Below are 13319 nucleotides of genomic sequence, written 5' to 3'. Positions count from 1 at the left end.
ACACCCAAACAATAACCACAGACTGGAACTGCTCATGTGGTCCAACATACAGTCTAAAGCTAGGCTATATTATCAAAACAAAGAAAATGGAGTATCAATCATGGAATTGGGGTAGTAGTAAATAGAAAACGGATAGTAGTTATTGGTATACCTGAAAAAGCCCAGTACGTTTGGAAGGCATTGTCACTGTCAGTCAAAGTGACATCAGTGACAGTAGCCAGTGACAGAATTAACACGCGCAAACTGCACTCACCTGACCCCATCGTCCTCTGTGACCAAGTCGCGGTCCTTCTCAGTCCTGTAGGTCTGTACCGAGACCTCAGCCGGTTCTGCCAGGTCCTTCATGTCTCCCACCATCAGGTTGGGTCGTTTACGCTGCGCCTTGGGCCCGAACGTGGTCTCAAAGCCCTCGGTGTCCAGGATGTGTACCTTAGAGTTCTGCAGAAGATGGTGGCCAAGGGGAGGAGACGGGGAGAGATAATTTAGACAAAATTGTTTGACAGACTGCACTGGTTAGATAACAGGAGGAGAAACAGGGGCTTTTGCAATCTATTTGAGAGGCCATTCTATCACAGCTGCTTCCTGAGAGAAGCAGCAGGAGGGACACATTAGGAAGACAGACAGGGGGAAGACTTGACGATAGATGTGAAAGATGGATGTGGAAATGTGGGACGATAGATGCGATTATGTCTGTGCTGTACTCTCTTATTATGGTCCTCAAATGGGTGTCTGAGCTCTATAACCATAAGCGTCCTCAAAATGTCTGCAAGTTGTTCAGCTGCCTTACAGACAAACCACAACCCAGGGGGGCTGGAGAAGAGCAGTTCTGTGCTCGCCCAACAGATTTACGGCCGCCTGCGTTGTATCACAGAGTGTGGCTTTGTAATGCCGCATACAATGCAAAATAAATGCATCCGGTAAAGCAACAGTTGCTCTCTCTCCCTCGTGTGAAGAAACAAGCAGAATAAAAACCCAACGGCTTGGAGGGGGTTACAGTTGGAACACAACTCTTGGGTGGAACAGTAGTGGAGAGAAAGCACAGTGATGTAGAATTCCGTGTGAGGTATAGGTTAGGTTGTAATTAGTTGGAGCAAACTGCAAAGCTTTATGCGACGGAGCTGGTGGCCATGTTCCAGGGGTTCCACCAATAAACAACGGCGGAGAACAAACACAGCACCTCAAGTATGCAGTGAAACTGTCAATAAACTGCATTGTCTGAGCCAGATCTGATTAGGAGTTAAATTATCCTCCGAAACAGCCGTAAAAGGTAGCCGTAGTCCCATTGCAACACGGAGAGAGAGAGAAAACAAACAAACAGTTTATGGATCTCGTCAAAAGCAACGATGTTTAAGATTTCAGCTTCACCTTGACCATCCGCCAGGATGTTTTGGAGGTTGTTCTTTCTAAAACGACGTGTCCATCACCTCCAGTTTCATTCTTCCACCCCTTCTGGTCTTGTTTTGACATATTCTAATGCTAAGCCTGGCTTTTTAAATTAAAATCTAACAGTAAATGACAACAAAAAAAATCCTTGGGGGGGGGGGAAGCAAAAAACTCCAAATACGTGCTACCGACTGAAGACCGAAACTATGGTGAAAACATCACCATAAAATAGAATAAGAGACCTGACAAAGACCTTGGCGAGAATACTCAGCCAACAAACGGTGAAGATCAGGAACAGATCAGAAGACAGAGAACCAGAATTGACATCAAATTAAAAATTATTTATGCAACGTATCTGGACTTGCTCACATTCCTTTGGCATGGGGCTCAATTCCCTAAATGGCGTAAGACATAAAATGGCAAGAGGAAGGAGGAGTGGGGAAAGGAGGGAGAGTAAAAAAAAAAGGAAAAGGCCATTCATTTCAAACAGCTTTGAGCGTCTTGAAAGGTCTCGCACGCATATGGAGCTATTTAGAGGGAAAAGAACACAGAAAAACTCACTCAACAACAATGTTCAGAGAGAACATGAAGAACTGGACAGAAGTATTGTTTGTAGTCTTTTGGGGCGTTTTTTTTTTTATAGCTAGGCGAAAATGGACAATAAGTCATACTGTGATAAATTTGACCATGTTGCTCAATAACAAATACAAGAACATTCACTGCACATTAGTGGCAGTCGATGATTAAAAAAGCTATTATTTCATGCAGCATATACAGGGAATGCATGACTAATATTTTGATATGAAACCTGTCAAAATAAGATCCAGAATTATCTGATTTATTTTTGGCTCTTCAGAGAATTTGATGACATCTTTGTTCATATTGGCCTATAAGCTATATTATTCACATCCTGAGGAAGTGCAAAACATTTAGCTAGATTGATAACTCAAATTACTTTTGTGTTTATATATAGCCATGTAGGATCATTTATTAATCCATCAGTTAAATGTAGGCTAATGTCCTACAACAAAACTTTCCAGCGCCAGGCGTAGCCTACTTGATGTAACTGAAAGAGTAATAGCTTTAAAAAAAAAAAGTAATTTGCCTGCAGTAGCACTTTCATCAATGGTCATATGGTTGTGCTTCTCAGAATGCATCTCTCCCTCCACCATGCGCATATCTCACACAGCAGCCGGCCGCGAAACAGGGACAGGCAGATACTTTCATAGCAGGAATCAACATAATGCATTGGCTATTACGGTTGAGAAAATAATGGTTTTAGAGCAATCTACAGGAACATTGTGTAGCAAAATCACCCGGGGGCACAAAGTTGGCCATCTACATCGAACTCTCTCTTGCAAAGCACAACTCGATACAGGCAGGTTGGATCATTGTGAAGCGGAGCAAAACGAGCGGAATAGGCCAGTTGGAGAGGAAGATCCCACCTGACCTGGCAACCCGTGCATTTTTCACCTCACAAATACAGCCTGGTTAAACCGGAATGAACGCTCAGTCAGGTGTAACCAGGCTCTAAGAAATAGGCTGCCTGAGGAAAACAGTGTAATGATTTTACAATAAGTTAACTGACTTTCAGCATAAAAAAGGGCACTCAACTTGCACTGCACTGACTCAGATGACTGGTTCAAATAAAATAATAAGATGATAGTTGGAGTTGCATTGTTAGATTTCAGTGAAGCCTTTAATTTTATTGATCATAAATTGTTATTGAAAAAAACTCACTTGCTATGGCTTTACATCACATGGTTGCAGAGTTATTTATCCAACAGAACCTAGTGTTCTAACGTCAGATACAGTATATATACAAAAGTATGTGGACACCCCTTGAAATTAGTGGATTTGGCTATTTCAGCCTCACCATTGCTGACAGGTGTATAAAATACGAGCACACCGCTATGCAATCTCCATAGACAAACACACGGCCCTACTGAAGAGCTCAATGACTTTCAATGTGGCACCGCCATAGGGAAATCTTAATGCTACAGCATAAAATGACATTCTAGACGATTCTGGGCTTCGAACTTTGTGGCAACAGTTTGGAGAAGGCCCTTTCCTGCTTCAGCATGACAATGCCCCGGTGCGCAAAGCCAGGTCTTTACAGAACTGGTTTGTTGAGATCAGTGTGGAAGAACTTGACTGGCCTGTACAGAGCCCTGACCTCAACACCATCGAACACCTTTGGAATGAAATGGAACGCCGACTGCGAGCCAGGCCTAATCAGCCAACATTAGTGCCCAATCTCACTAAATGCTCAAAGCTGAAAGTCCTTGCAGCAATGTTCCAACATCTAAGTGGAAAGCCTTCCCAGAAGAGTGGAAAATGTTATAGCAGCAAAGCGGAGACCATATTAATGCCCATGATTTTGGAATGAGCTGTTCGACGAGCAGGTGTCCACATACTGTTGGTCATTATGCATCTATTTTTCTTTTACAAATGATTTGCCAAAAAGCTATAATGACTGTATGTAGATGAGTCCACACGCTACATTTCAGCAACCAAAGCCAGAGGGCTCACTGAAATTCTAAATAAGGAGTAGTCAGTATCAGAACGGGTGATTCATAATAAACTTGTCTTTACTATATTAAAACAAAAAGCATTGTATTTGGTTCAAAACATTCCCGAAGACCTAAACTGGAGTTGTACATAAAGGTGTGACCATAGAGCAAGTTGAGGAAGCTAAAATCCTAGGTATTACATTGGATGGTCAAGTGATACCGACAAAGTCGTGGTGAAGATGGGGAGGGTTATGTCTGTTATAAAAAATGTTCTGCGTTTGACACAAATCAACTGTACTAGTTGTTCAGGCTCTGCTCCCATCTTGATAACTGTCCGGTAATAGGGTCAAGTGCAGGAGAGAAAGACCTAGCAAAGCTGCAGCTGGCTCAAAACAGAGCAGCACGCCTTGCCCTTAACTGTACACACAGAACTAAAAATCGACAACATGCATGCCAGTCTTTCTTGGTTGAGGGTTGATGAGCGATTAACTGCTTCTGATCTACTTTTTATAAGAAATATTACTGACGAAAGGTCGACTTATTCTGATATTTCAACGGCGATTATTCAAGGACCAAAAAAAGCCAATACGATTCAAATTGTACGATTAATATTCATTTATATATACAGTTGAAGTCGGATTTTACATACACAGCCAGGTGGCCCAAACTGCTGCATATACCCTGGCTCTGACTCTGCTTGCACTGAACGTAAGAGAAGCGACAATTTCCCTAGTTAATATTGCCTGTTAACAGTTAGTCATTAAAACTCATTCTTCAACCACTCCACAAATTTCTTGTTAACAAACTAGTTTTGGCAAGTCTGTTAGGGCATCTACTGTGTGTATGACAAGTAATTTTTCCAACAATTGTTTACAGACATATTATCACAATTCCAGTGGATCAGAAGTTTACGTACACTAAGTTAACTGTGCCTTAAACAGCTTGTAAAATTCCAATAAATTATGTCATACCTTTAGAAGCTTCTGATAGGCTAATTCACACCATTTGAGTCAATTGGAGGTGTACCTGTGGATGTATTTCAAGGCTTACTTTCAAACTCAGTGCCTCTTTGCTTGACTTCATGGGAAAATCAAAAGAAATCAGCCAAGGCCTCAGAAAAAAAACTGTAGGCCTCCACAAGTCCGGTTCATCCTTGTGAGCAATTTCCAAATGCCTGAAGGCACCACGTTCATCTGTACAAACAATGGTATGCAAGTATAAACACCATGGGACCACGCAGCCATCATACCGCTCAGGAAGGAGATGCGTTCGGTCTCCTAAAGATGAATGTACTTTGGTGCGAAAAGTGCAAATCAATCCCAGAACAGCAGCAAAGGACCTTGTGAAGATACTGGAGGAAACAGGTACAAATGTATCTATATCCACAGTAAAACGAGTCCTATAGCGACATAACCTGAAAGGCCGCTCAGCAAGGAAGAAGCCACTGCTCCAAAACCACCATAAAAAAAGCCAGACTACGATTTGCAACTGCACATCAGGGCAAAGATTGTACTTTTTGGAGAAATGTTCTAATGTCTGATGAAACAAAAATAGAAATGTTTGGCCATAATGACCATCATTATGTTTGGAGGAAAAAGGAGGAGGCTTGCAAGCCGATGAACACCATCCCAACTGTGAAGCACAGGGGTGGCAGCATCATGTTGTGGTGGTGCTTTGCTGCAGGAGGTACTGGTGCACTTCACAAAATAGATGGCATCATGAGGCTGGAAAATTATGTGGATATATTGAAGCAACATCTCTAAACATCAGTCAGGAAGTTCAAGCTTAATCACAAATGGGTCTTGATCACAATGATCCCAAGCATACTTTCAAAGTTGTGGCAAAATGGCTTGAGGACAACAAAGTCAAGGTATTGGAGTAGCCATCACAAAGCCCTCACCTCAATCCTATGGAAAAATTAAAAAGTGTGTGTGAGCAAAGAGGCCTACAAACCTGACTCAGTTACACCAGCCCTGTCAGGAGGAATGGCCCACAATTCACTCAACTTATTATGGGAAGCTTATGGAAGGCTACCCAAAACAGTTGACCCAGGTTAAACAAACAATGTAAAGGCAATGCTACCAAATACTAATTGAGTGTATGTAAACTTCTGACCCACTGGGAATGTGATGAAAGAAATTAAAGCTGTAATAAATCATTCGCTTTACTATTATTCTGACATTTCACATTCTTAAAATAAAAAGTGGTGATTCTAACTGACCTAAGACAGGGAATTTTTACTAGGATATAAATGTCAGGAATTGTGGAAAAACTGAGTTTAAATGTATTTGGCTAAGATGTATGCAAACTTCGACTTCAACTGCATGTATTTGTAATAATGACAATTACAACATTTTTTACTTCATATAATACATCAATAAATTCAATTTAATCTCAAATAAATAATTAAACATGTTCAATTTGGTTTAAATAATGCAAAAAAAGTGTTGGAGAAGAAAGTAAAAGTGCAATATGTGCCATGTAAAAAAGCTAACGTTGAAGTTCCTTGCTCAGAACATGAGAACATATGAAAGCCGGTAGTTCCTTTTAACATGAGTCGTCAATATTCCCAGTTAATAAGTTTTAAGTTGTAGTTATAGGAATTATGACACGTTGACTATTTATCTCTATACCATTTGTATTTCATATACCATTGACTATTGGATGTTCTTATAGGCACTTTCGTATTGCCATCACCCGCTTGAAGTCATAAAGAGCTCTGTGAATCAAGTAATTGCTAAGAGCTGCTGGCAAACGCAGTAAAGTGCTGTTTGAATTAAGCCTGCTGCTGCCTACCACCGCTCAGTCAGACTGCTCTATCAAATCATAGATTTATTGATAATAAACACACAGAAATACAATCCTTGGTCATTAATATGGTCATATCCGGAAACGATCATTTTGAAAACAAAACGTTTATTCTTTCAGTGAAATACGGAACCGTTCCGTATTTTATCAAAGGGATGGCAACACTACGTCGAAATATTGCTGTTACATTGAAGGTTGTGCAATGTTATGTCATAAATAAGTAAAAATCTGGCAAATTAATTCTGGTCCTTGTTGGAAAGAAATGGTCTTCCCACAGTTCACAACGAACCAGGTGGCCCAAACTGCTGCATATACCCTGACTCTGCTTGCACTGAACACAAGAGAAGCGACAATTTCCCTAGTTAATATTGCCTGCTAACATGAATGTCCTTAACTAAATATGCAGGTAAAAAAAAAAAAATCGAAACTACTTGCGTATTGATTTTCAAAAGGCATTATGAATGGGTACATTTGTGCAACGAATGTGCTTTTTTCGCGATTGCGCTTTTGTTAAATCGTCATCCGTTTGGCAAAGTTGAAGTAGGCTGTGATTCGTTGATAAATTAACAGGTAACGCATTGATTATATGCAATGCAGGACAAGCTAATTAACCTAGTAATATCAACCATGTGTAGTTAACTAGCGATTTTGTGAAGATTGATTGTTTTTTATAAGATACGTTTTTTATTTAAAATTTTACCTTTATTTAACTAGGCACGTCAGTTAAGAACAAATTCTTATTTTCAATGACGGCCTAGGAACTGTGTTCAGGGGCAGAACAACAGATTTGTACCTTGTCAGCACGGGGGTTTGAACTTGCAACCTTACAGTTACTAGCCCAATGCTCTAACCACTAGGCTACCCTTCCGCCCCTAATGCTAGCTAGTAACTTACCTTGGCTCCTTGCAGCCACAACGTCATTTTGATGCTGCACTTGCGTAACAGGTGGTCAGCCTGTCATGCAGTCACCTCGTGGATTGCGATGTAAATCGGCATCCAAAAAGGCAGATTACCGATTGTTATGAATAATTGGCATAGCCGATTCAAGTTATCAGTCGACCTCTAGTCTATATAATCAAATAACATTCAGCTCAGATACCCATACATACCCCACAAAACATGCCAACAGGGGTTTCTTTCAAAAACAAATTCACTGCAACGCACAGTTTTATTCAAACAAAACTACCTAAAAACAGATTAAAAAGCAACTCATGGAACAGCGGGGACAGTGAGGAGCCACTTTAAAAAAAATGTATTGTTTGTATAATGTTGTATTTAAAATGTGTGTGACTTGTCTATCAGTGTTTTGAGTTTGTGGACCCCAGGAAGAATAGCCGCTGCTTCTGTAAAAGCTAATAGGGATCCAAATAAATAAAAATTCATGTTCATATCACACAAGAGACAGACAGACCGCTACAGCTTTGCCAGATGGGACAATATTGAATAACATTGCGTGAGATCGAACACAATTGACACTCCCCGTAGTCAAAAACATCACCACCACAAATATGAAAGCACACAGTGTGGAGAGTGCCGTCTGCTCAGCATCAAGTAGCCAACTCCACCCCAGTATTGAGTCACTTGGTGTCCTAATTTGACCGGGGTCATATTCATTAGGCACCAAACAGAAGACTAATAGTCCTGAACCACTTGCTGCAGTGGGCTAATGTAGCACGGTCTACCGAAATGTTGGTACTTTTCGATACTAAAAACATGAAAAACGGTTTGATACTAGAATTTGTTACTTTCGGCACTTGTGTCAAATGTGTCTCAATTGAGAGGAGCTAGTCTGTCTAGTAATTTGTCTGAATCTTTTCAAGGGGGACAGTAGTAAGATAGCTAGGCTACTTGCGCATGCAGCAGACACAGCGCAAGCCACATTTGAGAAGCAAGCAGGAGAGAGAAAATGCCAACAACATAGCTTCTTCAAACTAAAACATAACTCCACGCCCCCATGTTGTTGACGAAACGGTCTCCAGAAGTGAACTATGGGAATACTTTGCGTACAGAGCAGATGAGGGCCAGCCAACAGAAACAACTAAGCACAAGGTGCTACAAAGCAGTGCAAGGAAGGTTTATTCCAAAACGACCAACAATTTTTTAGTGTGGAGAAAAAGTATGTGAACCCTTTAGAATTACCTGGATTTCTGCATAAATTGGTCATAAAACGTGATCTGATCTTCATCTAAGTCACAACAATAGACAAACAGTCTGCTTAAGCTAAAAACACAAACAATTATAATTTGTCATGTCTTTATTGAACACACAGTGTAAACATTCACAGTGTAGGTTGGAAAAAGTATGTGAAACCTTGGATTTAATAACAGGTTGACCCTTCTTTGGCAGAAGTAAACTCAACCAAACGTTTTCCGTAGTTGCGGAACAGACCTGCACAACGGTCAGGAGGAACTTTAAACCATTCCGTTTTACAAAACTGTTTCAGTTCAGCAATATTCTTAGGATGTCTGGCGTGAACCACTCGAGGTCATGCCACAGCATCTCAATTGGGTTGAGGTCAGAACTGACTGGGCCACTCCAGGAGGCATATTGACGATCTGTTGTTGATTTACTTCTGTCGAGCTTCAATTAGAGGACAGATTGTCCTGCAAAATGTCTTAATAAAATTGGAAATTATTTTTTCCGGTCGATAATAGCAAGCTGTCCAGGATCTGAGGCATCAAAGCAGCCTCAAACCATGATGGTCCCTCCACCATACTTTACAGTTGGGATGAGGTTTTGATGTTGGTGTGTTGTGCCTTTTTTTCCTCCACACAGTGTAGTGTGTTCCTTCCAAACAACACAACTTCAGTTTAATCTGTCCACAGAATTGTTCCAGTAGCGCTGTGGAACATCCAGGTGCTCTTTTCCGAACTTCAGACGTGCAGCAATGTTTATTTTGAACAGCAGTGACTTCTTCCATGGTGTCCTCCCATGAAAACCATTCTTGTTTAGTGTTTTACGTACTGTAGACTCATCAACAGAGATGTTAGCATTTCTGTAAGTCTTTAGCTGACACTCTAGGATTCTTCCTAACCTCATTGAGCCTTCTGCGCGGTGCTCTTGCAATCATCTTTGCAGGACAGCCACTCCTAGGAAGAGTAGCAACAGTGCTGAAATTTGTCCATTTACAGACAAATTGTCTTACCGTGGACATTCTTTCAGAGATACTTTTGTAACCCTTTCCATCTTTATGGAAGGCAACCATTCTTAATCTTAGGTCTTCGGAGTTCTTTTGTCCGAGGTTCACATCAGGCAATACTTCTCGTGAATAGCACACTCAAATTTTGTGAGGTTTTTTTAATGGGGCAGGGCAACTCTAACTAAAATCTCCAATCTCGTCTCATTGATTCGACTCCAGGTTCATTGACTCCAATTAGCTTTTGGAGAAGTCATTAGCCTAGGGGTTCACATTTTTCCCAACCTACACTATGAATGTTTAAATTATGTATTCGATATAGACCAGACAAATACAATTTGTGTGTTATTAGTTTAAGGGACAATGAGTTTGTCTATTGTGACTTTGATGAAGATCAGATCAAATTTGATGTCAAATTTATGCAGAAACCCAGGTAATTCCAAAAGGTTCATACTTTTTCTTGCCACCGTACACGGAACATTTGCATTGTAATGTTATTCTACCAGCAACTAAATTTGAATGACTTGAGTGAGAATGACGAACATACAGTACCAGTCAAAAGTTGACACACCTACTCATTCAAGTGTTTTTCTATATTTTTACCATTTTCTACATCAAAACTATGAAATAACATATGGAATCATTTAGTAACCAAAATATATTTTATATTTCAGATTCTTCAAAGTAGTCACCCTTTGCCTTGATGACAGCTTTGCACACTCATTCACTGGCATTTGCACACTGGCATTCTCTCAAATAGCTCCATGAGGTAGTCACCTGAAATGCATTTCAATTAACAGGTGTGTCTTCTTAAAAGTTCATTTGTGGAATTTCTTTCCTCCTTAATGCATTTGAGGGGGTATAAAGAAGATGGCCCTATTTGGTAAAAGACCAAGTCCATATTATGGCAAGAACAGCTCAAATAAGCAAAAAGAAACGGCAGTCCATCATTACTTTGAGACATGAAGGTCAGTCAATGCGGAAAATATCAAGAACTTTGAAAGTGTCTTCAAGTGCAGTCTCAAAAATCATCAGGCGCTATGATGAAACTGGCTCTCATGAGGACCACCATGACTGCTGCAGAGGTTAAGGTCATTAGAGTTACCAGCCTCAGAAATTGCAGACCAAATAAATGCTTATTGAGTTCAAGTAACATCAACTGTTCACTGGCTAATTGACCAAGAAGGAGTGATGAAGTGCTGCATCAGATGACCTGGCCTTCACAATCACCCAACCTGATCCCAATTGAGATGGTTTGGGATGAGTTGGACCACAAAGTGACAGAAAAGCAGTGCTCAGCATATGTGACAACTCCTTCAAGACTGTTGGAAAAGCATTCCTCATGAAGCTGATTGAGAAAATGCCAAGAGTGTGCAAAGCTGTCATCAAGGCAAAAGGTGGCTACTTTGAAGAATCTAAAATATATTTAGATTTGTTTAACACTTTTTTGGTTACTACATGATTCCATGTGTTATTTCATAGTTTTGATGTCTTCACTATTTTTCTACAGTGTAGAAAGTACAAAATAACTCTTGGGGGTAATTAATATGGCGTTTTATTTTTTGAAAGAAATTGAATATATTATTTTAGATGTTGTACTAAATATGGGTTAAATAAAAAATAAAAACTAGCTATCAACATATTGTTCAATGCTAAAAATAAATAAAGGCCAGTGGTTATTCTGTGACATTTTTTGCAAATGTATTGTTTCAGTGTCCTGATACTAAACCTGGTATCGATGTCAAAATGCTGGTATCGTGACAACACCAGTGTGCTCAAATGAATGCGCCCCTGCTTGGTACTCACGTGTGCCTTGACTCTGTCGTGCAGGAGGGACATGGGCAGCCTGCTCTGTTTCATTACCACGCAGTATGGGTCCTTCTTCACCGCACCCATCTCATCCTGAAACTTCTGTAGGGATGACTGCTTGATGACCCGAGTGTTTGCTGAGACAGTGGAGACCAGAGGGGAAGAATTAACCAGTGTGTGTGTGTGAGAAAGTTGAGGCTGCCATCTTATCTCTCCATACAGTTATTTAAATAAGGCATAAAACAGATTTATTCTTACAAATCAAGAGTTTGCTAGACATTATTGACAAGAACTCCACCATTCTGTATACAGTTTCAACTTGCTTCAACTAGCCAATCAATTGTTAGACAAAATTACCATTATACCTGTCAAATCAACAATAAAAACAGAGCCAAGAGAATTTGTGGATTAACTTGAGACAGTGTGGCAATTGCAGTTAACAGCACTACTCACTAAACCATTTGATGTTGGGCTCCACTCTGGCCTGTGTCCCATCAGCCACAGTGGACTGGTACGACAAACGCTTGATCACCTGCCCTCTGTTGTTGCTAATGGCAGAGGAAATAGTCAGTGGCCACAAAAGCAGGTGCATAGAAATTATATTACAGTCAAATATATTAAAACACAATCTTTATTTATTTTTTAAATGAAGAGGAGCTACATATAGAATACCAGGAACTGGTGTGGTTGATCTGGGTAAAGTGTCAACTGCTGACCTGAGAGTTACACTAGCATTAAAGGAAAGAGTTCAAATGGAAGTGTCACATGTTGTTTTCTCTCCACCATTTACCATCTCTGCTTTTGTCTGTACATATTCAGACGCCTGACAGTTGCCCGGTCCCTCATGCTGTTGCCTGAACCTGCAGGAGTCTTTGTTCGGTCTGTAAAAGGTAGAGTCGTAAGGTTATGGTGATATATGCCACACAGTGTTAGAGATTATAGGTGTGTGGTGGTATTTTGGGTTAAATAATTGTCAGTGTCAGAACGATATTGGAAATCCATATAAGAAGTGTAGTTCTCAATTGTGTTATGGAAGTTACGTTGTGTTTTTGGCAAAAGGTATAACAGAATGTGTAGCTAAATTAGCTAGTTACTGAACTAATTATGTCAGTGCCAAACATATTGTATACGTTTCCATTTCTACCTTACACGAATGTCACATATGGACCAAATGTGTCTGTTGTTAGACGAAACAGACAGATCTATCAGAGAGAAAGTCTATCGCGTTAGCTAGCTAACATTAGCTGTAAACAGTAACGTTACATAGAGCATGGACTGTAAACATACCAGGATTACTGCTGGCCGCCGATGTGTTTATCGTGCTTTTCCCCTTGAACCGTGGCTTCACCATCTTGACAGGTTATTTGACACACGTAGAAAACACTCAAAATGTCAAGTTATAGCTTCAACTTCTTCTATGTGTCCTAAACCAGTCCCGCAGATTCCGGAAGGACGTCATCAGAGAGCGACAATACATGTGTTCTTTATTATTTTTTTTATGTTTATTTTTTAGTGTGTGTGTGTATATACAAACAGGCAATGATATGCTAAGGGTAAAACAAATTACAGATTATACAAAGACCTTAAAATATACACACATATTGATTGTTTTAACAGCTTTCTTATTAGAATAATTTAGAATGGTCTTAATGTACTGTTCAAATTCCGGA

The 13319-nt window shown here is 40.1% G+C and overlaps 1 pseudogene; it reads right to left on the bottom strand.

Annotated features, from left to right (window-relative positions):
- Positions 1 to 13098, bottom strand: part of LOC112246619 — a 32708-nt pseudogene extending 19610 nt beyond the window's left edge.
- Positions 13099 to 13319: the final 221 nt, after the last annotated feature.

This window comes from Oncorhynchus tshawytscha, linkage group LG03, assembly GCF_018296145.1.
Source record: "Oncorhynchus tshawytscha isolate Ot180627B linkage group LG03, Otsh_v2.0, whole genome shotgun sequence".
NCBI lineage: Eukaryota > Metazoa > Chordata > Actinopteri > Salmoniformes > Salmonidae > Oncorhynchus > Oncorhynchus tshawytscha.
This window is presented reverse-complemented; position numbering and strand designations above follow the sequence as displayed.